At 42.3% G+C, this 23,265-nt stretch overlaps 1 protein-coding gene across 7 annotated transcripts in view; it reads left to right on the top strand.

Moving 5' to 3' along the window:
- The window catches only part of IKZF5 (IKAROS family zinc finger 5), a 140,500-nt gene that overhangs the window by 52,378 nt on the left and 64,857 nt on the right, over positions 1 to 23,265 (top strand). For 2 of the 7 annotated variants that reach the window (XM_086922990.1, XM_086922988.1), the window contains one exon: positions 10,576 to 10,609. The exons of the other annotated variants lie outside the window; for them this stretch is intronic. The gene's annotated coding sequence lies outside the window, so the exon portion shown is untranslated. The remainder of the gene's footprint in view (positions 1 to 10,575; positions 10,610 to 23,265) is intronic. 7 annotated transcript variants of the gene reach the window in all.

Below are 23,265 nucleotides of genomic sequence, written 5' to 3'. Positions count from 1 at the left end.
AGATGGCTTACCTCTAACATCCAAAAACAGCAGCATACCCACCGTCGGAAGCACTTCGTGCACAGCGGTGCACACCACTGCACGCGGACGTCACGGGCCATGTTAAACCTGGAAAAGAGACAAAACAACATTAGCTGAGCAAAATAAAGCAGATGGCTTACCTCTAACATCCAAAAACAGCAGCATACCCACCGTCGGAAGCACTTCGTGCACAGCGGTGCACACTACTGCACGCAGATGTCACGGGCCATGTTAAACCTGGAAAAGAGACAAAACAACATAAGCTGAGCAAAATAAAGCAGATGGCTTACCTCTAACATCCAAAAACAGCAGCATACCCACCGTCGGATGCACTTCGTGCACAGCGGTGCACACCACTGCACGCGGACGTCACGGGCCATGTTAAACCTGGAAAAGAGACAAAACAACATTAGCTGAGCAAAATAAAGCAGAGGGCTTACCTTTAACATCCAAAAACAGCAGCATACCCACCGTCGGAAGCACTTCGTGCACAGCGGTGCACACCACTGCACGCGGACGTCACGGGCCATGTTAAACCTGGAAAAGAGACAAAACAACATTAGCTGAGCAAAACAAAGCAGATGGCTTACCTCTAACATCCAAAAACAGCAGCATACCCACCGTCGGAAGCACTTCGTGCACAGCAGTGCACACCACTGCACGCAGACGTCACGGGCCATGTTTAACCTTGAAAAGAGACAAAACAACATTAGCTGAGCAAAATAATGCAGATGGCTTACCTTTAACATCCAAAAACAGGAGCATACCCACCGTCGGAAGCACTTCGTGCACAGGGGTGCACACCACTGCACGCGGACGTCACGGGCCATGTTAAACCTGGAAAAGAGACAAAACAACATTAGCTGAGCAAAACAAAGCAGATGGCTTACCTCTAACATCCAAAAACAGCAGCATACCCACTGTCGGAAGCACTTCGTGCACAGCGGTGCACGCCACTGCACGCGGACGTCACAGGCCATGTTAAACCTGGAAAAGAGACAAAACAACATTAGCTAAGCAAAACAAAGCAGATGGCTTACCTCTAACATCCAAAAACAGCAGCATACCCACCGTCGGAAGCACTTCGTGCACAGCGGTGCACACCACTGCACGCAAACGTCACGGGCCATTTTATACCTGGAAAAGAGACAAAACAACATTAGCTGAGCAAAACAAAGCAGATGGCTTACCTCTAACATCCAAAAACAGCAGCATACCCACCGTCGGAAGCACTTCGTGCACAGCGGTGCACACCACTGCACGCGGACGTCACTGGCCATGTTAAACCTGGAAAAGAGACAAAACAACATTAGCTGAGCAAAACAAAGCAGATGGCTTACCTCTAACATCCAAAAACAGCAGCATACCCACCGTCGGAAGCACTTCGTGCACAGCGGTGCACACCACTGCACGCGGACGTCACTGGCCATGTTAAACCTGGAAAAGAGACAAAACAACATTAGCTGAGCAAAATAAAGCAGATGGCTTACCTCTAACATCCAAAAACAGCAGCATACCCACCGTCGGAAGCACTTCGTGCACAGCGGTGCACACCACTGCACGCGGACGTCACGGGCCATGTTAAACCTGGAAAAGAGACAAAACAACATTAGCTGAGCAAAATAAAGCAGATGGCTTACCTCTAACATCCAAAAACAGCAGCATACCCACCGTCGGAAGCACTTCGTGCACAGCGGTGCACACCACTGCACGCGGACGTCACGGGCCATGTTAAACCTGGAAAAGAGACAAAACAACATTAGCTGAGCAAAACAAAGCAGATGGCTTACCTCTAACATCCAAAAACAGCAGCATACCCACCGTCGGAAGCACTTCGTGCACAGCGGTGCACACCACTGCACGCAGACGTCACGGGCCATGTTATACCTGGAAAAAAGACAAAACAACATTAGCTGAGCAAAACAAAGCAGATGGCTTACCTCTAACATCCAAAAACAGCAGCATACCTACCCTCGGAAGCACTTCGTGACAGCGGTGCACACCACTGCACGCAGACGTCACGGGCCATGTTAAACATGGAAAAGAGACAAAACAACATTAGCTGAGCAAAACAAAGCAGATGGCTTACCTCTAACATCCAAAAACAGCAGCATACCCACAGTCGGAAGCACTTCGTGCACAGCGGTGCACACCACTGCACGCGGACGACACAGGCCATGTAAATCCAATAGGCATTCCGGTGCACGAGATGAGTGGACATCGGAGGGGGGGGGGGGATGGCACACATGAACAGCGGGAGGGCAGGGCGGGAACGGGCTCACGAAAAACAACGGCACACATGAACAGCGGGAGGACGGGCCGGGAACAGGCTCACGAAAAACAAGAAGAAGAAAAAAACAGCACTCACCTGGACATCTCGGCCCCGAGCAGGAAGGCGGGTGCCGGCAATGGCGGACCAGATTCAGGGGCGTTCCCGAGAATTTTTGGCTTTCGGCTGACGTAGCGTGACGTAGCCAAAAGCCAAAAATTCTCGGGAACGCCCCCGAATCTGGTCCGGCATTGACGGACAGGCCCGTCTTCCAATGGCTAGCCTCCATTTATGGAGCTAGCCAATGAAAGACGGAGGCCGTTCCTGTCTCCCGTATATATCTCAATAGGTTTTCGCCTGCGCGAAAAAGATGCGCAGAGCGCATCTTTTCGCCAGGCAAAACCTAACAAGCATTTACAATGCAATGGTTTTGCCTTTGTTAAAGTTAGAGCTATTGGCATTGCTCTTGACATTATTTTTATTTATGTTTTTTTAAAAAAACATAAATAAATGGCATTGTCATTTACAATGCAACTAGCTTTATCTCTCGCAAATGACACCCACAAACACCCACAGAGAGCCCCCCCACACACACACAGAGCCCCCCCACACACACACAGAGCCCCCCCCACACACACACAGCCCCCCCACACACACACACACACACACAGAGCCTCCCACACACACACCCACACAGAGCCCCCCACACACACAGCCACACAAAGCCCCCCCACACACACCCACACAGACCCCTCCACACACACCCACATAGAGCCCCCCACACACTGCAACCCCCCCACACACTGCAAGACCTACACACTGCAAGACCTACACACTGCGAGCCCCCGCACACACTGCGACCCCCATTTCAATAGATGTGTGATGCTTACCTGGTACTAAATTGGTCCCTGCATGGCTGAAAGGTTGAAATGGTGTAGGAGGCAAGCGGACAAATGTGAGCATGGAGAGAAAGGAGTATAAGTTTGAGATTAGTGGCTGGGTGAAAATAAAATCAGGAAGGACACAGGGTGGTCTTTCCAAATTAGATGGTCTATTTCAGGTAGAAAATGTCAGTAGGTTCTTTGTGTTCTTGAGGGGGGATAGGTCCAACCGGCACCATAATCGGACGTTTATTGTTTATACCCATTCACAACAGGCAACTAGGCAGGATGGTCGTCTCAGAGCCCAATCAGCAGTGAAGCAACAAGGTCCCTAAACCTCCGTAAAAGCATGTATAACACTGAGGGGCCCTCCTCACCACACACAGGGCTTGATAGAACTTAATTAGTTCCATACTGACAATTATTGCCAGGCCAAAAATGTGTTTAAAACAGTAACATACACACTTGATATCTAGGATAGCTCACCGTGTAGCACTGCAGACCCCAATTTTATCCCCATTTTTGCCTGCACACCCTAAAAACGACCACATACAACATGTATACACTTTACGCGTTTAATAGCAGTTGACTAGGAAGTTCAGAAAGCTTTTTACAAGCGAGTAGTCCGCCTGCTCATGTTTTTTCTGGGTTTTCCGCTGCTCGAGTTCGCATTTTTAACATGAAAAGCAAAAGGAAAAACACAAACAGACTCGATGGGCTACTCAACATATCTAATAATATACAACCGGATATTTGCGTGTCTAAAGTTAAAAAATGGGTTTTGGCAACTTCCAACTGAGCGTTGAAGGGACTGACTGAGAAATGTGTGTCTCCGAGGCAGGGTGACAGTGTAAACAAGCATTTACAATATAATGGTCTCGGCAATATTAAAGGTAGAGCTATTGGCATTGCTCATGACATTTTTTTGGGGGTGTTTTTAAAAAAAAATCATAAATAAATGGCATTGTCATTTACATTGCCAATAGCGTAATCGTTAAAATAAATGGCCTTGTCATTTACAATGCCAATAGCTTAATCGCTCGCAAATGCATGACCTATTGCATTTTACACCCAAACAGAGCCACACACGTAAAGCCACCCACACACACAGAGTCACCCACACAATCTGAACTCTGAATCTGCACTCTGCACTCTGAATCTGAACTCTGAGTCTGCACTCTGAGTCTGCACTCTGAATGTGCTTCAGGTTGTATTGTAAAAGAAACTCCCCTGACGCTCTCAGAGTTGCGATTTTAGTTGCACTGAAAGGTCAAGCATGTTAGCATGTAATAAAAGTCCAGTTGCAGCAACTCAAACTAGCATCACGAATAATCATTTAATATAGTCCTCTGTGCATCTCTTTACTTTGCTCAGCTGAAAGTATGACCGCTGCCGGAGACTCATCGCGCCGTGGCACACATTTACTTAATGTACAGCTGAGCGTGCGTTGGCTTTAGCCTTTCGCTCACTGCTTGTATCCTCGGGCTACACTGAAACGATGTCTCTGTAGGCTGGGCACTGGGCAGCGAGGTCAGCTACAGTGGCTCTACATAACTGTTTTATATTCTAGCAGCTGAGATCTTTTACTGTGTGATACGATGACTTTTGGTAGCAAAGCTAAAGTACTGCTTAAGACAACTTATAAAATATGTTAGCAACCTTCCATTGTTCCTGCTTTACAACACGTTGTACAGCTTCTTAGAATTTCCTGTTGTTCAAATGGATATAATTAGTGATATTTATATATTAGCCTCGTCTTCATTGCTTGATTTGGCACGCAAAAAAGTGTCACTCATACTTGTTGAAATGTCACTCATAATTACACTGAAATTATGAAAACGTCACTCATAGCAATCTGAAACCTTGGCAGCTATGTTCAAGTATGCTCACGCCCGCTGTCCAATAAGTGAAGGCTACCATGGGGACAACCACAGTGCGGTAAACATTCTAAAAGTGAAAATGTTATCGGAATTCTAATACGCCCGAGGCTCTGAGCACATTGTTGAAAGCACTTCCCTGCCATTGCTGACAGATTAACCTTATCTACTAGAAGCTGCTCCCTGTTAGAAAACTGGTTTGCTATACTCCACGGATGTGTTACATTAGACAGGCTAACCTAGTAGTACTTAAATATAGCACCGGTTTCAGAGCTTTTCGAATCACAACAGTCCGGAAAAAGAGAGGGAGTGAAGTTGCAGGTTAGGGGAAAACAACAACTTGTCCTTAGTGATAGATCCTTGTGTACAATATGTCTTTAACGGCTTTTAGTATTACTTTCTCAAAAAATAACGTTATCCCTCTGCACAAACATTTAGGAGTGCATCAAAAAGGTTTATTATAATCGAATCTCTCTTAATGCAATGCTACTAAAGAACAGTAAGACCATGTCACGTGTTTCTAAGCACTTGGTACTGGGAACAGCTGGGGTGGCATCATAGCTAAACTAGCACAAGTAATCTCTGCGTGAGAACTAATAGCAGCAGATGGGCACCCAATGTGAGCAAGCTCTTTTCATCTTTAAATGGTTAAGGTTTGGACACAATGCATCAAGAGCAGGCTACATGCACTTTTCTAACATGCAAAAAAAGAAGTGATTCAGTCTACGCCCTTGATAGTAAAATCAAAGCCTGAAACCCAATCATACTTTGGGGGGATATTTACAATAAAATGTCGGTGCCCAGTGTTACGTAAATTGGTAGTACCGTGCTCCAACATTTTCTAAACACAGGTATGTGCTATATTAACAAAAATATGGCTCACCCGTGAGTTTCCCATAGTGCTATTGTCCATAGACAGTTAAATACACACAGCAGCTTGCAAGAATACATGAAACTCATGGCTTAAACCCATTTATTTCAAGTTAATTTGATGTACTTGTTAATATCTCGTACACTGCCAGTTTTCACTCGGCCATGGATGATTTTCTCAGATTTGCACACCATCATTCAAAGAATGGGCCATGTTTTGATTTCCAGTCCCAGCCTTATGGTGCTTGAATAGCATCATAACTAGGGAAAGAAATTTGGTTGCCAGTTAGCTTCTATTAAAAAACGTATTTGTCATTAAGTCCCGGCACTGCAACTCTTTATGAGTGGGAGAACAGAATGGGGGTTCCATGTAATACACCCGGCTCAGCTCCTGAAAAGCAACTTTATTCACAAGTGCCACCAGCTCCTTTCTGAAGCCTTGTTGTGCCCTTATAAACCTCCTGGGCATCTCCGCCCATGCCAAAGACCGGGATAAAGGCTTTGGTTGATGCATTGGCTGCTGTTGGTAACCGCTATTACAATGCTTAGCTAGAAGCCTACAAGAGTCAATAGATAAAGTGAGGGCAACTCTTCTATAGCAAGTCAATAGAGATGACAATGCTATTCGGAGACGAGAGTGGGCAGAAAGAGTTTTGTCAGACCAGGTTATATAAGGGCTTCAAATAGGACTGTAGAAATGTTTTTAAAAAACAGATTAGGATGATCTTCTTGGTGAATGAGGCACTCCATCAATTTGTGATGTTCACATGTGAACACTTGATAGCGCCTCAGAATTAGATGATATGTAATAAATGAGATGAAAGCTCATTACAAGGAACAACTATTAAGACCACCAGAGAAGTGCTACTAGGCGCACTCTTCTAGATAATAAAAACAGGCTTGAAAATTAGGCACCTTGGATAATTTTAGTATTGAGCAGATAAAGGACGTAGTCTCCGCTACGTGTCAAACATAGCTTCACCACATTCATTCATTTTTAAATAATTCAATTTAATAGGTCAGGCTACTCATTAAAACTTAACAAAACTTTGTGCACTAATAGGACACTCTTACATTAACATCTTAGTGCCCGACAGAAGTGCCATATTGCTTGAGTAAATTAGGTTACTATAATCTTGTGCAAATTGAGCGAAAAAGAAATCAATGACTTTAAAACGCCTGATCTAGGTCAGCCATGTAGTCAATCATTTGTGGTCAATTTTGCATGATCACATTGAATATCAATTGCTCCGGCTCTGCTGGTGATGCAATTTCCTACTCCTTATAAACTAAATACTCTTGACAGACAGAACGTGTTGTAGATGGTGGTTCATGTGGTAAAGAATACATGTTTAAACTTTACACAGAAATAGGTGAAACTAACAAAGAAGTATTTCAGAGGTGGTCTTCATCGTAAGAGTGTTGGATCAATGAGCAACCCATTGGTGTAACTGGGGGCGTTGCTCCCGTTTCCACTAATGGGGTGGAGTGGTTTGCCTGTCTGCTCACACTTGATATAATACAATGTTCTTCCTTGCTTATTGACATGAACAATCACTGGCAGCTAGCTTTATTTAATGTTGTTATGAATATTGATGTAGTGTTGGATTATAGATGCTGGAAAATTTTAAACATAAAATATACGTGTTGAGTCAGGCTTGGATGCTAAATTATTTCAATTATGTGTGTTGGACTTTCTTGTTGCTTTTTTCTGTGGACTGCTCTGATGGTAATTGCCCCAAAGGGAGCACAACTAAGTAACCTGAGAATGAATGCCATACACTCTGAAAAGCGTCCCGTATTTTCCAGCCTGACCATCCATGCAGAACCTTAAACCCGCATTTCACCTGTTCCAGTTATCTGCCTTATTTAGTCATCCTTTCTAAGTCACCTCAGGCACTCAGAGCCTCTGGTCAGGTTTAGTGGAGTTTTGAAAATGAGAGGATTAAAGTGATCCAGGGACATTTGTTTACATTCTAAAATATCTTCAATGGAACACATTTTTGAATCTACCAATTGTCATCCGCCCGTTCAGTGCTATGACACAGTAGTAATGTGTTATCCAAGGTCAGTCTAGGCTGTTGTAACCTTGTTCCCTTGGGTTAAAAGCAGGTCAGCTATTTCCTTTCCTAGTTCAACACCCACTTTGAGCTTGAAAAATACATGTCTTACTTGTCAGGTATTGGGAGAATGATCCTGTTGAGGTTGATTGAGTTCCTATGTGATATTGTTTTACTTGTTTCCACTTTGTTTCGTCCAGGGCCTGCTATAAGGCAAGTGTAAGCGGACTATTTTATTTAAACACTAGCAAGAGGAGAAAGATGTGGTTATCTAGAGAGGGCAGATGACCAATTACAGCTTTTATTAAGTCATCCTTGCGGGAACAGAAACATATATCTTTGCCTCGGGCGGTAAAAAACACCCTACTGTCACCACTGTTTTGGTGAATGGAACATACAGTTTTCAAATGAGGGAAAATACAAAGTGAAAAGTTCTGCAAGAGGTTGTGTACGTATAGTCTGCAAGGTAACAGTTTAATGAGGATTTCCTATGCGTGAGGACAATCCATTTTGCTGTGGTCAGAAGCATTCTTTTTAGTGCAGAGTGACTAGGGAGTGCAGAGTGACTAGGCAGTGCTAGGGAGTGCAGAGTGACTAGGGAGTGCAGAGTGACTGCTGAGTGCTAGGGAGTGCTAGGGAGTGCAGAGTGACTGCAGAGTGCTAGCGAGTGCTAGGGAGTGCAGAGTGACTAGGGAGTGCAGAGTGACTAGGGGCTGCTAGGGAGTGCAGAGTGCTAGGGAGTGCAGAGTGACTAGGGAGTGCTATGGAGTGCTAGGGACTGCAGAGTGACTGCAGAGATTAAGCTAATGGCAATGTAAATGACAATGCAATTTATTTATCTGTTTTCAAAACCAACACATAAATACAAATTTTGTCATTTACAATGCCAATAGCTCTAACTTTTCCAAAGGCTAAACCATTGCTTTGTAAATGCTTGTTAAACATGGTTTTGGTCAGAAGATGATGATACTTCTGAAGAGGTAGAGTTAGTCATTACTTCTGATGCTCCATGTTCCACTTTGGTGGGCAATGGCAGGTGTTTTGATTTATTCCCATCCCCCTTCAATCTCTTTTCTAATCTTCGTCTCATAATAACTGCGTTGAAGGGATTTAGAGGAGCGCGTGAGCACATAAAAATTGTCCAACCCAGCTTTAGTTGCAGATTTGTGTACACAATTGTTGAGGGTTGACAGTTCCTACTTGTCCAGTATTAGGACTTAATCTATTATATCCTCTAAAGTTTGGTAAGGTGTGAACGTTTCTGGGTAAATCATCTGTACCAGTAAATTCTGAATTGTTTTAGGTAAAGAGTTGCAGCCACCAAAACTAAATATTATTTATGGTCAGAACAAATAAATTCTGGCAATTGAAAGACATTTCTTATAAGTGATCACAATGCAAAAGAGATGATTTTACAGTACAGCATCTATTCATCTCACAGTGGATTTAAGGAAACTTTTTTTTCTTTCTGTTTAGGGCAACACATGTTTCACCCCATGTGTGGCGCTCATGTCTGTGAAGAATAAGTGCTAGACAAATACTTGCTTGCCAATACTGCTCAGTATTGTTATATTGTCATACACTTTTCAAGCAGGTGTGACTATGCATGTATCGCCATATTTATGACTTTACTGGCGCAGGGCAGTGCAGCACGTCTGCTTGCTGGTTTGCGTCACAGTGAAAAGGCATAAATGCCCATTATTTGGCCAATTTGGAACATTCCTGTCCTTTCCCCTTGTGCTGGTGCAGTTTTGGCAGCCTAGCACCAATGCAGGCACCCATGCACCTTGGTGTAAGGGAGACTGTGCTGCTGGCAGGATTGGTTTTGTGCAGGAAGGAGCACCTCAATTTTGGATGCTAACCCAAAAACATAAATTCTGCTTCCTTAATCTATTCCAAGCAGTCTCATGCTCTTCGAAAGTTCTTGCCACTTTTATACCTGTCTTATTATAATCGATAATAAAATCATGTTCTTACTTAGTAAACGTGAGTGAACAGCATCCATATTAGTTTCAGATTTTATTTGTATAACCTCTTTCAAATATTTAACATATTTTTTCTCTATCATTTAACTGATTCTCGAGTGTCCCATTAAGATCAGTCAGATCTGGGAAAGAAATTCCTCATAATTGAAAATAGCTACAAACACACCGCAGGAAAGTGAGTAAGAAAGCTCCAGATGCTCATAGGTTACCCTTTCTCCTGCCAACTTAGGAAGATAAGTACACACTAACCAATTTTAAACCTTCATGATCTCAATATTTTCCTTGATCCTTGTTGTCTATACATTGTCTCTAAAACCACCAACTGAATGCTTTTCATGTATTGGTAACTTATTTTTTTTAATTTTTTTATTGAGAGTTCATAAAAAAGGTTCAAGATACATAATATCATATATAGATACATATTCCCAACTGTTGAAGAAGGAAAAGATTGGCTTAAATCTAAAGTGCAAGGTGTTGAACATTATAAATAGTCATTTCAAAGTAATACAATCATAAAATGTCTGTAATACAAGGATGATACTATTAAGTTAAAGTGCAAAGTGCTAAACCAGGATAGCATACTTACATGTGTATTCTTACTTTTTATGCCAGATGCTACAAAAGTGCAGAAAAGGATCACATTAAGGTAGGTTATAAAGTGCAAAGTGCTATATCAGATTAAGTACCCACATATATGTTCGATCTTCTTATACCAGCTGCAAGATGTTATCCTATATTTCAAACACACTCCAATATTTCTCATACTTTCTTACTGCTCCTGATCTTATTGCGTATTTCTTTTCCATTTCTTGTATTTTAAACAGTTTTGCCCTCCATGCATTAAAAGTGGGTACCTTCTCTGTTCTCCAGACTTGTAGGATTAGAGATCTCACTATTAATGCTGCGATAAACATATATTCCTCATGTGCGCTGCGAATAGAAGAGCAGCCCAAAAACAGCAATGGATACATCGAGTGAAATGAGGGGATCTATTGTAACTCTAAGATATTTCTTGATCTCCTCCCACAAACTCTGGATTTTTGGGCATTCCCAGATATATGTCCAGGTGCCTTTCTGTGCACAGCGAAAGCATTTATATTCTATTTGCGGGTATATTTTATGAAGAAAAGAAGGTGTTCTATAAATCAACCATTTCAAATAGTATTGCATACGTTTAAAATTTGCCCCTCTGAATATCACTGCATTATGCTTATTAAGCCTACTCCAGGTTGGTTTAAGAATCTGTATGTCTTCCCTTTTTTTCCATCTATCCCTAACTTTTTCATATAATGAAAGGGACTTATTCTCATCAAAGATTTTAATCCAGTTACTAATCTTCCGTTGTATGGGGCGCTTAAGGGCTTCACTAATATTGGTTTTATAACACAGGTTTTTCATATCTAGCTTTTCAAATATCTGTTTTAATCTGATAAATGACCATTTTAAAATTATATTGGAGTGCTGGAGCCCCATTTCAATCTCCGCCCAAGTTTTCCAACCGTTCCCCTTGATAAAATCCAGGATCTGAACATACCCGTTTTCTTCCCACAACCTTAATATGTTGTTCTCCAAAATACCTGTTTCCCCTGTGGATATATTCGAAAGCCTGGTTGGTTGAAATATTAATTCTTAAAATATCGTAGTGTGCTAAAAGCTGGGTTTTTTGTTTAAATAACCACTGTAGAGTCTCATAACGAACTTTCTTAGGGTACTTTGTGACTCTTGTAGTGTCTACAATGTTATATTCCCTTACGATCTAGTTCATAAAGAAATTGTCTGCCTCTTGCGCATCTAAAAAGAAAAATCTAAAACTGTGATGTGCAAATGTCGCATAATAATAATTTCTAATATTCTGAAGAGATAATCCTCCTTCTGCGACCGAATAGTATAAAGTGCTGAGTGCCAGCCAATCTTGGTACCTTATTTTCCCATAGAAAAGAAGAGAACATACTGTCTATTTGTTTAAAAAAAGAATTCTGTATTGCACAGGGAGCTGCACTAAAAAGGAAATTAAACAATAGAAGAATAGACATTCGGATTAACACAACTCGTCCTATTATTGATAACTGGAGCTGATTCCATTGTGTTAACTAAGAGTGTACCTTTTTCAACAATGGAGTATAATTTAAGGAAAAAAGGTCTTCTACTCTATCGGTTATATAGTTCCCTAAATACCTCTTTTGGGCGAGTGTTATATGTCTGTCTAAATTCTGGTAAAAGAGAATTCACACCACAGTTACATAATATGATTTCTGTTTTGGTCCTATTGATTTTATATCCTCCTATTTTTTCAAAGTCTGCAAAAACTCTCATAACTTCCATCTGAGTGTCTATTCTTGAGTCCAGGAAGAGAACAATATCGTTGGTGTATAATTTTATGTTTGTCATTCCTTGAACTGGGACTGTATGGGCTTTTTTCCCCTGATTGCAATTGCTAATGGCCTCTATAAATATAGCAAATAAAATTGGGATGAGGGCACAATCCTGCCTGGTACCTCTATTTATTTTGCATGTCCCTACATTAACGGAGTTGATTAAAATTTGTGCCTGTGGATTTTTATAGGTTGTTTTAATAAAAATACAAACTCATTTGGGAAACTAAACTTTTCTAAAATCATAAAAAAAACAATTCCAAGAAACAAGATAAAATGCATTTTTGGCATCTAAAAACCAGATCTGGGCCTCAATTTTATTGATATTCAAAAAATCCAGTGCCTCTAGTAAAAAAATTGTATTAATAAAAAGTTGTCTCCCTGCTACAAAACCGCACTGATCTGACCCAATAGGTGATCCTACCATCTTATTTAACCTGTTAGCAAGATGTTTAGTGAAGATTTTATAGTCCGTATTTAACAGGCTTATTGGCCTGTATGAATTCACATTTTCCTTATCTTTATTTTTTTTAACCCATTCGATGCTTGTGACGGAACCATTCCGTCATCAGTCACGGTTGAGCTGTGCTGATGACGGAATGGTTCGGTCATGACCGCACCCTGTTCTGGAATGTCCAGCACCGGGGGGGAATCGGCGCCGCACGGAAGCGGTTAAATACTGACCACTTCTGCAATGCGAAAAGATACTGGCGGATCTCCTCCTTGTAATAGATAGTTTGCAAGTCTTAAAAATTCAGGACAAAGAATTGTGAAAAATGCTTTAAAAAAATCTGCGGGAATGCCATCCTCTCGGGTAGTTTTACAGTTAGGCAAGGAGGTGATAACCATGTTTAGCTCTTCATTCGTGAATTCAGCTAACAGCTCCTTAAAATTATTTCCCACGGTTGGAAGTGGCAATTCCTGTAGGAATTCGTTAATTGTTTCTAGGGAGGCCTGGTGAGCTGCCTGATGGATATCTTTATAATGTTTAAGGAACACCTCACCTATTAGTGACGTAGTCTTTACGCAAGTTTTAGTCACTTTATCCTGAACCATTCGACTCTGTTTCGAACTTGCCTCTCCTTTGCTTGATAAGCTAGCAATCTTCCCATATATTCACTATCTTCATGGCTTGTCTGAAGATATAACCTGCTTGCCATGTCCCCTAGCTCATAGTAAAACTCCCTCATTTTTAGGTCTCGCCTACGGCATTGCTTTAGCAATACTTGTTTGGCGGGATTATAGTAAGGCTTTCAAAAGTCTACCCAAACTGCGGATCGGGTACAGTGCATGTCATGTGACCACAACCACGTGCGCGTGGGCCGTGCTCCACCTCTACTGACACTTCAGCTCACAAGGCTGCTCGCCCCCTCACTCTCCATGTGCTCGCTCGCGCGCCTTTCCTTTGATCCCACAGGCTCCACTCCCCCGCATCAGACTTGAAAGGAATGCGCTCCCCTGCCCCGCCACAGCAATGCCGAGAGCTTGTTTTAATCTCTTCTTTGTTGTATCTTCAGTTGCAGGCACACAATAGCTACTTACTTCCCCAACCCCACCAACCCCGTTCTTTCAATTTTGGGTGAGTTTTGTTATGCTTTTATTTGCATTAGCATGCGCTGTGCCATGAATGCGAGTGCAAGGCAACATTATATAAATTTTTTTGCTTGATCTTAAACAACGACTTGTTGTGCACCAAACGACCAACTCAATGTTTCTTTTATCCATATTCAACAATGGCAGCCACGCATCATTTTGTACGCGGCTCGCCCCCAACTCAAAGATTTTTTTTTTAACATCTTCAACAATACCAGCTGCGTGTCTTTAACTATTGCCACTCGCCCCAATTCAAATTTCTTTTTTTTTTTTTACATCTTCAACAATGGCAGCAGCACGTCTTGGTGCAAGGCATATATACATTTTTTTGCTTGATCTTAAACAACGACTTGTTGTGCACAAAACACCCAACTCAATGTTTCTTTTTACAATATTCAACAATGGCAGCCACGCATCATTTTGTACGCGGCTCGCCCCAACTCAAAGATTTTTTTTAACATCTTCAACAATACCAGCTGCGTTTCTTTAACTATTGCCACTCGCCCCAACTCAAATAGTTTTTTTAACATCTTCAACAATGGCAGCAGCACGTCTTGTTGTCATTGTTGCGCCGGACACCCTGAGCTGTGTTCTTTAAATATGGTGGCCACACTTTGCTTAGTTAACACTGCCCTTGACAGGTTTTTTCTGTGGAGCGCTACTTTTGTTTTGTTGTGTTTGTTTAAACAACAATGTTCACTTCCGCTTTCCGCTAGCAGCTGCCCCCTCCCCCTCTCTCTTTCTTCCAGGTATTCCTCTCCTATTTAGGTGACTCACTATCCACACACATTAGCGCCACTTTACAGAGGTTGCCAGTAAAGCGCTACTTTCGTTTTTTCCTCTTTCTTAAAACAACATTGTTTTCCATGGACGAGGAAGTGCACCATTTCTAGAGGTACTGCAATGCCTGGTGCAACTTGGGCCAAGAGAAAAAAAGTTAAAAAGACAGACAGCAGAGGGGATCCTTCTCAGCTTTATTTGGCATACATATTGACACTAATGGTGGATTTTTCAAACACTGCTAATTAAGCTAGGCTAATAGGATTCTCTCCTAGCCCCCTCTCTCTTCAGTCTATCTCTCGCCCATCCAGACACAATTCTTGTTTTATATCCCAATCTCTGCTCAAACACTACCTCTTTAATCCCCATCTGCATCCAACACTCACCCCCTCCCTCACAAGTATTTCCTTGCTGTCCCCATATCCCTCCTTCACATCGCACACCATTTGGCTTCGAGGCTGGCCGCATGCCTAATTTACCAACCTGTGTTTTTATTGCCTTTCTTTGTAATGCGATCCAAACACATTATGCTTCGTTTCATTTGCAACATCCACTGGCGAGCCATGGGCATGCTGCAGCTCCCGATTTATGTAACTGCTGCTTTCAACCTTGTGAACAGAAGCTGCTCGGTTGCAAGTTAAATGATAATTCAACCCCCACACACACAACCCCACACACACACAACTCCTCACAAGCACACAACCCCCCACACACACAATCCCAAACACACACCCACACACACACACCCCACACACACACCACACACCCACACCCCCACACACAACCCCACACACAACTCCCCCACACACACACAACCCCAGCACACACACACAACCCCCCCACACACACACAACCCCCCCACACATACAACCCCCCACACACACAACCCCCCACATACACACAACCCCACCCCCCCACAAACACAACCCCCCCACACACACAACCCCCAACACACAACTCCCACACACACACAACCCCCCACACACAACTATCTATCTATCGATATATCGCCATCTATCGATCTGTCTATCGCCCTCGCTCTATCTGTCTATCGCCCTCCCTCTATCCCCCTCCCTCTATCTATCCCCCTCCCTCTATCTATCCCCCTCACTCTCTCTATCGCATCACCACAGCATCACTCAGCACCACCACAGCATCACTCAGGGGCACCACAACATCACTATGCGCTACCACCGCATCATTGAACACCACAGCATCACTCGTCGTCACCACAACATCACTCAGCGCCACCACAGCATCAATCTGTGCAACCATTCAACAACAACTGGTTCAAATATGTTCTCTTAATGTTTCAAGCTTTATTACAAATGTCACAAAAAGATGTTAATATTTCACTTCTGTTCTAGGATTTTCGTCACAATAAAATACACTGAACATTATCTTCACAAAAGTTTTTTACAAAAGTTTGAGCTATTGCCATTATAAATTACAATAACTTTGATTTGTTTAATTATTTATAAAAATTAAAAGCCATTGTTATGTGTAATAGCAATACATCTAAGTCACATAAATACAAGACATATTGCATTACAAATGCTATAGGTGTCACATTTGCGAAAGTTATAACTATTGGCATTGTAAATGACAAAGCTATTAATTTAGCTATTTTCAAACCAACACGTAAATAAAAAAAATTGTCATTTACAATACCAATAGCTCAAACTTTCCTAATGCGAGACCTATTGCATTGCAAATGCTTGTTGTTTTTGCATTTATTACTTCTTGCCTGGTGTCGGGAGTCATATTTCTAAAATACTCTTGATTCGCATCGGCCCGACTATTTTCTATCGCTATTCTCTCCTCCTTTCAAGCCGTCTCTTTTGCTATCTCTTTTGAAGTGATTATGCCTCTCAACGTAGCCTTGAAAGCATCCCAAATTATATTAATTGAGTCCTTATTCATATTAAAAAAGAAACGAATCTCCTTCTCTATTTCTGCACACCACTGTTTGTCTGCTAAATTAAGTTTGTTAAAATAATATCTTCTTGATGTTTCCTCTTCTGTCTTCCCTAAAAGGGTTTCCATCTTGATGACGGCATGATCTGAGAAGGCAGTCACTATATGCTCATATTTACTAACTTCCAGATTATGCAAAGTTAAAAAAAGTCTAGCCTAGATGATGAATCGTATTTTGCCGAATAACAGGAGTACTCATGTTTATTCGGATGGTTGAGCCGCCAGTTATCCAAAATATCTAAATCTGTCTTACAACTCTGTAGAGCAACGGCTACTTGTGGTTTATTTTGTCTTCGGTCTTTTTTAGTTGAATCAACCGCGGGATTTTGCATAAAATTAAAATCACTACCCCATATTATCTGACCCGGTATGCCTGAAAGACCTTGCTTTAACTGTAAAATTGGGAGCGGGTTATCCATGACTGGTGCATAGATTGTAGCAAGTATCAGATTTATCTGGTTTATTTCCCATGTAGGAATGTCCATCTTCCACTCGTGTCTGAATGTGATGCATCCACATGGAATTGGACATGCTTGCCTATGAATATGCTCCCACCCCTCTGAGCTGTCCCCGACACAGAAGAACAACAGAAACCTGCCCAATTTTTAAACATTTTACTAGCATCTGTTGGTGTTGACTTTTTAGCCAGCTCTCTATTGCACAAGTTTTACATCTATTGTTCAAGCCATTAGCGTTCAGAGACCGGATTAATAACTTATTCATATTCATGATGTAAAAAACGGGGAGAAATAGCTTGTTTTGTCCATAGCCTACGACACATACAGACTAAGATGTAATTTGTGCTAAATGTGGAAATTGCATTTCTAAAGTGAAGTTAGTACAAAGGTGCAGAATATATGGATGGGAAACGAATTAAATAGATTTATCTTTTTTTTCCCCAATAAGCCAATAGCAGACTGTGTTACGCACTAAAAAACGAATCATTTCAATTGTGCAAACTGCGCAAACACTGCCACATCTATTATGACAATTGTGCAAATCATACAACTGTAAGAGCAATATGCTACAGTACAATTGATAACAATTGTGCAAAAACTGTTTAAAGTGCAAATCGCGCAGCTACTAGGACAATTAGACCAAAATACTACAGCACATATTATATCAATTGTGCAAAAACATGCCTTAAAGTGCAATGTTCAATGTGCAAATATATCGGAAACTGTGCTGACAATTGTGTCAGGCAGTATCCATGGAAGCAATACATATCCTCTACTTTAACTCATTCAACTACCAGAACCAGAAAACAAAATGTTCATCTATGAACTCTCTTTTTCAAACTGCTTCACCCCCACCACCGCCCCCCACTCCATCCCACCCCGAAGAAGGGAAAACCCAGAATATCCCACTATCTTTCCCTCCTTCTCCCACTTCTTACTGGATGCCAATTTGTTGCATCCTGTTACATCCCCTGAGTCGCCTCACGACCCCCCCTCAAATAAAAAAAACTTTAAAGTAATTCTCATGTCTCTGCTCAAATACAACTCATTATTATTCAGGACAGAGTTATAGCCATGGAGTTTCCATTTCGTCATGCAGAATTAAGACCTTCCAAAAGACTTTGGGCTTCTGATATGTCCGTAAAGATGAAGAATTTTCCTTTGGCTATGACTTTTAATTTAGATTGTTGCACAATCATCGCCTGCGCTCCTTTGGCCTTAAAATAGTGAATCATTTTGATAAAATCCTTTCGTCTGTTGGCAGAAGCTGCTGACATATCAGAAAATATTTTGAAGTTTTTAATTTCGTCGGTAGAAAAATATCTCTTTGATATTGCTGCATTTAAGATTTGCTCTTTGATTCTATAATCTGAAAAATGTATTAAGATGGTTTGTGGATACTTAGGATTCGCGGGTTTATGTGCTGGGACCCTGTGCGCTCTGGTGATTGTAAGATCTCCTTTTAATTCAGGTATTGCTTTTTCAACAGAGACTTAGTCCATTTTACCATTTCTACACTCTCCATGCCCTCCGATATTCCCACAAGGCGCAGGTTGGATCTCCTATTATAGTTCTCCAAGTCTTGCAGTTTTCATTCCATCTGGGACTAATTTTTGTTCAGCAAATGGAGGTCCTTCTGCATGGTAGTGATGGTATCTTCCAGGGCTGAGACACGAGCCTCCGCCTCTGTGACCCTTCTGGGAAGATTACCTAGACTTTCCTCCATCTTTGTTAATCTGTTGTGCCGCTGTGATATTTCGAATGCTTGTGATACCTTCAGATCTCTTAGTTCTTGCAAAATAGCAATAAGCATTTCTCGTACTGAAGTATCCTGTTCAGCTCTTTTGTTTCCAAGGTTTTCATCGTGACTGAGGGATATTTCTTTTTCTGAATCTAGCTCGGGTGCAGAGTCAAGCTTATCCATCAAGATTCCTTTGCCATCTTCCTTCTGCGGTGTCTGTAACGGTATCTGGGCCTCTTGAATTAGCAGCTGGCTGATAGGGGTGTCTTCCCATGGATAGCAGTATTTATTTCTACTGGATCTGGCGCTTAGTGCGATTTCGATTGGAGCTGTGGATTTGTGGCTTGGGCTGACTGGGCGTGAGTAGGGGTGAGAAATACTATCTGGCCTTGTTATCCTGTAGATCTTCCAGGCCTGTTTGATCTTTCGCCTTCTGCACCTCCCTGTTCGATTGTGGAGTGCTAGTTAGTTTACCCCGTGTTGCCAGGGGCTTACTGAAAAGGGGATACTGCTTAGAGTTCACTAGTGTATCACCCTCCTTGTTCGGTGTATCCACTACTCCGCCCCCCTCACCTCCTCCTTCTTCTTCTTCTTCGCCACCTACAGCCAACATACTTAAATCCGCTGAGAGTTCAGAGAGTGCCTCCTCTTCCTCCTCCTCCAAGGTTTTATCAGAGGCATTCTGATCCTTCTGTTTATATTTTTTCTGCCAATGCCATCGCCTTAGCTTTTAAGTCCATTCTTTGTTGGGCATTTCTCCTCCCTCTTGCGGCTCCTTTGGACACTAATACAGGTGGTGATTGGCCAGTTTTTAAAAACTCTTTTCCTGTCCCTGCTTTAGACTGTTTATTTCACAATTTTGCTGCTGCTTTTAGAACTGCCGGCATCTTAGGTTACAAAATCATAAACTGCCTGAGCGATTGATTACGGGGAAAGTGTTGTGCCAATTGGACCCTCCAGCAGTGGACAGCCTAGAACGAACGAAACAGACTAGACCAGAATCGTGAACAGAGCACGGACAGATACACGGAGATCATAGGGGGCACTACACCGTAGCGACCTGAAGAGATGTCCATTGAGGTCTCCCAGTCAATCTTTATTTTTAGAGCCTTGAAGCCTTATAGGCACCTTAATGCTTTACATAGTCCTTCAAGAGACACACAGCTTTATGTATTTTTTGAGCTTAAAAAGCCTCAAGCTGTTCCACAAAACTGTCACTCAGCAATACAGAGGCACCCTTCTTTCCCCCCCCCCAAGGTACAACTCAGTTTTATACGCAGGATTCCTGCCTAATACCACACTGCCACGCTGCACTGTATCTCCTCTGATGACTGCCGCAGCGTCAGCATTTCCTTCAGTGCCTCCCTCGCTGTCAGTGACCGGGCCCAGGCGTCAGTGCAGCGCAGAGCGCCCAAAGCTCAGCACCTTACTGCAACTCCTCCCGCCGCCGGCCCTCTCACCACCGTCGTCCTCACAGCAGAGCCGGCCGCAGGGGCGGCCTTAGGCATGTGCAAGCTGTGCACCTGCACAGGGCCACCAAACCCCAGGGGCCACCACGCCAATATATATCCTGAATATAATAATCCTCTGAGGATGGATATATATTTGCGTGGCGGCCCCTGGCAGGGATTTGGCGGCCTCCGGCTCTGTTCCACTTCCAAACACCCTGAGCCCCCACTTTTCAATGGCCTGCTCGCTCGGCCCCGCCCGGACCCCCTCTTCCAGGGCCCCATACCTACGCTCCCTGCCCTGGGCCACCATGAGCCTAGAGCCGCCCCTGCCGGCCGTGCAAAGGAAAATGTAAGGGCAGTCACGAAGGACCAACGGGTACCGCACCATACCACAAAGAATCAGCGAGCACACAAGTGGGGAAGAACTCAAGGGCCGTGATGATTCACAAAGCGGAGTCAGCGTGGGCAGCAGTAGTGGCCATCATGCCGCAGCTCCTCTCGAGGGCGGGGCCCCGGCAGATCAGGGGATGCTACGGCAACGTGCATGGGTCACATTCGCTGCATCGCCACCGAAAGTTTTTTTATTGGTAACTTATGTCATAATCCTTATGGTTAATTCCATTTGCAGGATCACTAGTTATATTAAAGTTATGCCTAACATTTTACAGAGCGTGATTATAAACTGATGAAAACTTAATATTCACTTCTCAGTTCTTGTTAAAGGAAAAGCAAAAAAATTCAAAATCAAAGTCAAGTTCACAAAAAATGTTGCCGTCTGTATGTGTGCTTTTTTTTCAGTCTTTGAGCAAAATTATCAGCAATGTTGTGAGTTTCATCTAAATTATGTATTTCAAAGACTCTTTTTCACCTTCAAAGTAGTGGTTCTTCTGAATCAGTCTCTAGTTCTGGGTCTGTCTCGTAGTTATTGCACCTGTTGAGAGATAAGTAATCTTTTTCATTTGTGTTATTATCTGAGATTTTAGCTAGAGACACACACACACTGGCACACCACCACATCAGAGGATTGTAGTACAAAACTGCAATGGAATCTTTGCTTGATCTCAAAAGCTGTACATATTATGAGTAGCACCTTATGTTTTTTAAGTGAGTGCCACGATCAGTTTCAACAGAAGTAAAGAGGCCGCATCGTGGTATCCATTCACTCTACAGAAATGTGGCTCCTGAAAGGCGATCTGCTCTCTTAGTGGGAAAGGTCTCGACCCATTAAGGGAACAAGCAGACCATTACCAAAATGTATTTATGGTCATTGCAAAGTGGCATCTAAATAAAGTGTGCTTGGCAATCTCATATATAGGCCCTCCGATTTGCCAATGGGATTCATGACCGTAACATTCTTTTTAGCTTGATTGCTTATTTGACAAACTAGATAGCGGTCCCATACATTTTTTGCAACATTTTGAAATACTGTATTTTCCAAAGTTCCTTTTCAAAAGCCTAATCAGGCTATTTGTCACTGCATGAACTTGATTATGCAAGTATTTTCACATGGGCTGTAACATCGAGTCAGATAGAATATCCTTTTGATCTTTATTTACATGAAAATGCTGATAATTCTTTTTGTCATCCAATTTCATCCATTTTAACTTTTCATCAGCAACAGCATCTTCCTGTAGATCTCTCACCTTGCTCAAAGAAGTCTGCAATGAGTCCATAAAGAAACAGTTTACATTGTTTGAACACTCTCATTATCATTTGCGAAAATCTCATCTTAATTTTTGTGAATCACTGTCCCTTTCTGCAAGGCTCAATATCTTGCCATTTGGTCAACAAACTTATTTCATAATGTGACTAAATCCTTGCTAGCCTATTGGACTTAACACTGTACAACTGCCACTTCTTTTGGTTTCTAAATTATGTCCAAGAAATCCAATATGTGCATACTATTTTTAATTGAAGAACCTAAAGATATCATGAACCCTCTTTGTAACCAGAGTTGGTCGTAATCATGCACAAAACAACCATACTGGCTATTTGTATAGATTGTCGCTTTTAAATTCTTTGACAAGTAGCAAGCCTTCATTGAAGCAATTAATTCCACTAGTTATGCCGATGTCACATTTGGTAAGGAGGATGCCTCCAATGTTTCCGCAACAGAATACACTGCATAAGCAGCTCTCAATCCTCCATATGGATCTCTCGGACAGGAACCATCAAAAGTCCTTTAGTGGCATTTCCTTAATATCTGAGCTTGGCGTTTTTAATAATTCAGTTGCCTCAATGCAGTCAAGCTCCAATTTATCATCAACAATATTTCCTTTGCCTTCACATTTGTCTGAAATTGGAGGCAGTGTAGCTGGGTTCAGGATATTCCACCTTCGAACTGAAATATTTTGTGCTCCAAGTATTACTTGTTCATAACGTGTCAACCTTGATAATCTTGTTAAAAGAATTTCAACAGCGTATGGAACATACACAATTAAAGTAAGGCCATCACAATTCCTTCAGTCCCTTTGTTCTATTTCCAGACAAACTGCTGCAACCGACTTTAGACTTCCTGGAAGTCTTACAGGAACTGGATCCAACACTCCTGAAAGATAAGCAATTGGGAGCATGAGCCCTCCATGTTTCTGAGCCCAAGTGTTGAGAGTGCACGCCCACCTTTTTCATGACAGAGCAAATACAAAATCATATTATAGTCCAGCATCCTGAGTGCAGGCAAATGACTCAAACTCTTGAGTTTCTTAACCGCATCGCTGCGGCGGTTATTTTTACGCTACACGGCTTTTTTCCAAAAGCCCCGTTACATGACGAGCTCAGCTTGTCATCCGCACACGACCACCGTGGCTGATGACGAGCTGAGCTCATCATCAGCATCGAAGGAGTTAAATGATTCAAAGCACTTGCCATCAAATGGTGCAGGATCTTGAACATCATTACATGTCAGTCCTACTAAAGGGTTTACAATCTGT

This window comes from Lissotriton vulgaris, chromosome 5, assembly GCF_964263255.1.
Source record: "Lissotriton vulgaris chromosome 5, aLisVul1.2, whole genome shotgun sequence".
NCBI lineage: Eukaryota > Metazoa > Chordata > Amphibia > Caudata > Salamandridae > Lissotriton > Lissotriton vulgaris.
This window is presented reverse-complemented; position numbering and strand designations above follow the sequence as displayed.